At 42.6% G+C, this 3,431-nt stretch overlaps 1 protein-coding gene across 1 annotated transcript in view; it reads right to left on the minus strand.

The window, feature by feature from the left end:
• Positions 1–3,431, minus strand: part of MBTPS1 (membrane-bound transcription factor peptidase, site 1) — a 61,336-nt gene that overhangs the window by 48,011 nt on the left and 9,894 nt on the right. The gene's annotated exons all lie outside the window — the stretch shown is intronic.

Raw genomic sequence — 3,431 nt, forward strand, 5'->3', positions numbered from 1 at the left:
AGCCTGGTCACCAGACTACACTACACCAAGCCAGTCAACTCCAGCCCACCTGCCCTCGTCTCCAAACCCATCAGCAGCTGGAAGGAAGATGTCCTCAAGTATAAAAATCCCACAGGGAGAAATGATAAGGCTGAAAATCATAGGGACAAGGAAACATCACCCCCTGCTTTGTTCAGATCTGGTTGACCTGCTTATGTTCCTAAAAGGTGAACTAAAATCCAGACTTGGAGAGGACACTATTTTGAAGGACCTATGGCTCCAAAATTATGACAACAGATCCTGAGGTTTCTATAGTTTCCTAGTCCTAGAATAAGAAGACTTTAAAATAACAATTTCCTTTGAAGAAAACAAAACCACTAATGGTGGCTGGAGGCTAGTGAATGATGGCACAGGCACTGGGTCCCAAGGGCCAGCCACTCATCGCCAGCCCCTGTGCTCTTGGGCCTATTTTTTAAGAGACATCCTGTCCCCACAGTCTCATCTAGTGAGGCTTTACCAGCACAGACTGTACTTTCCATGTCTCATACATCTATTCATCTGTGTCACCCACCGGTCCTTCCTGGTTCTCACTGTATAATGCAAACCTGGTGGGCATGTTCCCCAAGACAGGCTCACCATCCAGGGCAGGCAGGTAAGCAGCAACGAGAAGATAAACGCACTGAAGGTGTATACAGATACATACACACACACGAAAAGAAAAACCCTTTTTAAAAGGAGTTCTAACTTTTCCTTTTCTTCTTCCCTTTCTGAATAATTCTGCTGAAGACAAGAAGCAGATGACCACGGGAGAGTGGCTCACCATGCAGTGCTGGAGTCTGGGCAGGGTGAGGAAGGTGTGAGAGGGGAGAGGCTCCTGGTGAGGGGGCCAGATCCCGAGTGGGTAAAGGTGGCACCAGATAGGCAATAGGGTGATGGCAGTGAAGACGAACCCATTTGATCAAACAAATATTTTAAAGATGATGGGAAGTGGCTTCCTTATTGTCAGAGACGGAAGTTATAAATATGAAAGAGAAAAAATTGAATGAACCATTCGTTATCAGACTGAAATTGTAAGTGCTGGTATAAAACTAAGGGTTTCAACATACAGACAGAAGTAGAGATAAATAAACGTGAGTGTGTATATGCACACACGTATGCATCCATTTTCCAGTTCTGTACACTGAAAGGACATGGCAACAGTGACATCCCAATAGCAGGGAGCCCACCTAGTACCCACAACTGGTTTTCTAAATATCATCCTCCACTAAAACAAACCAGGCTCCTTAGAGAAAGCAGTTCCAGGCTAGGCAGGGTGAGAACAATCTGAGTCTGGAATATCTTGTTATACCAGTAAGGAAGCACTCAAAGAATGATGGAGAAGTGTCCAAGGGACACAGAAGCCGGTTTGGAAGTACCCCTAATAGCCAAATCTGGGACAATCTGTGTATCAAAATAAATAATGAAAGCAACAGATCCTAACCCACTGAATAAAACAGGAAAACAGGAGTGACACAAATAAATAAAGTTTGAAGAAGAATGAGATATTTACACAGTCTCGAGATGCCTCACAATGGAAAAACATACTTATTTACAAAGGAGAACAGAGTAACTTTACAGCAGAGAAACTCCACCAAGTCATCCAGGTGAACCAGCGATGGCACAAATGCGCCCAGGTCTACCGGAGCCGCTGCACTGAGAAGAGCCCAGCCTCACTTCTGTGAGGAACCTGCCAAAGATGCACAACTTGAATCAAATCATGAGGAAACATCACACCATCCCAAATTGAGGGACATTCTACAAAGTAACTGGCCAAAATTTTCGTAAGTCCCAAGATGATGAAAGCCAAGAAATGTCTGAAATACTGCTCCAGATTGAAGGAGATTCAAGAGACAATGCAACTCATGATTCTGAACTGGATCCATGTGCCGTAATGGGAAGTACTGGCAGAACCTGAACGGGCCTGCCTGTGGCTGAGACGGTGGTGATGTACCTAGACTCATTTCCCGATTCTGACAGCTGTGCTGTGATTACGTAAGAACGTCATTGCTGGGAGGAAATGCCCACTGAAGTATCAAGGAATAATGGGGTATCAGGTCTGCGACTGACTCTCGAATGGTTCAGAGAAAAAGGTTTCATATTGTTCTGGTCATCTATTAGGTTCAGACTGTTTCCAAAATATGCAGAAAAAATAAGTTCTTTATTTAGCCCAGTTGCCAGGAATACACTAGGCTGAGGGGTATTCAAATTTTAGAAGTGGTGGTGGGGGCGGATTATAAGCCTCTTATATTAGACTCTGTCAGTACTGATCACAGTGCGCATAACCAGACTACACATCACATCAGACAGACTCCTACCCATCACCTGTCACACACAATGACATCCAAATATCCCAACAGATGGGACTGACTTCATTAAAGTGAAATTAAAAGTAGATCTCTAAGGATTTGACAGAATTCCTAAAAAGATACACAGTAAATTTCTATTAAAATTAACCTCAGTTTTCTATGATTTACATTACACAAATCAAGCAACATTTTCTCAGAAAAAAATTCAGGCACCCACTATATAATACAAATCATGTTTAAGAATTTAACAAACCCAATACAAGTACTCTACATAATGTATGCTGCTGGTGAATACAAAAACACTACACCCTTTTAAAATGGCAATTTGCCAATATGTAGCAAAACTCTTAAAAATGGACATAAAATACTTTTGCTCCAATAAATCCGGTAATAACAACAAAAACTAACAGTAAGCATTTATGCGAAGGTGCTAGTCTAAGTAATTTGTATGTATTAACTCATTTAATCCTCACAACCACTTTTTATTACCCCCATTTACAAATGAGAAAACTGAGCCCAAGAATAGCTAAGCAATTTGCCTAGGGCCACACAGCCAGCGAGAGGGAAAAACCGGGCTGGGAACTCAGGTGGTCTAGCTATGCTCTTTAGAGATAGGTGGCCTACTTTTCTAAAATCTCCCCTAGGAATTCAACCCACAAAGTGTGAATCTGAAGGCACAAAATGAATTCTGTCAGAGGATATACACTGCAAGATTATAACTGGGAGAATCGGAGACCACCTAAATGTGCATTAATAAGGGACTGGCTAAATATTAATAATTACAGTTCATATTACGGAATGCTGTGCAGCAATTTCATATGATGTTCCTGTGGTAGGCTGAGTAATGATCCCCCCAAATATGTCCACGTCCTAATCCCCAGAACCTGTGAATGTTACTTTATACACAGAAGTACACAGGCCAAAAGGACTTCGCAGGTGTTCAGGGCCAGGTGTGATCACAAGGGTCTCTGTAAGAGGGAGGCAGGAGATCCACAGTGGGTAACAGAAGCGATGATGGAAGCAAGAGGTTGAAGTAATTTGAGGAAGTCACAAGCCAAGGACTGCAGGTGGCTTCTAGAAACTGAAAAAGAGAAGGAAACAGATTCT

The sequence above is a fragment of the Propithecus coquereli genome, unplaced genomic scaffold (genome assembly GCF_000956105.1).
Source record: "Propithecus coquereli isolate 6110/MARCELLA unplaced genomic scaffold, Pcoq_1.0 Scaffold280, whole genome shotgun sequence".
Lineage (NCBI taxonomy): Eukaryota > Metazoa > Chordata > Mammalia > Primates > Indriidae > Propithecus > Propithecus coquereli.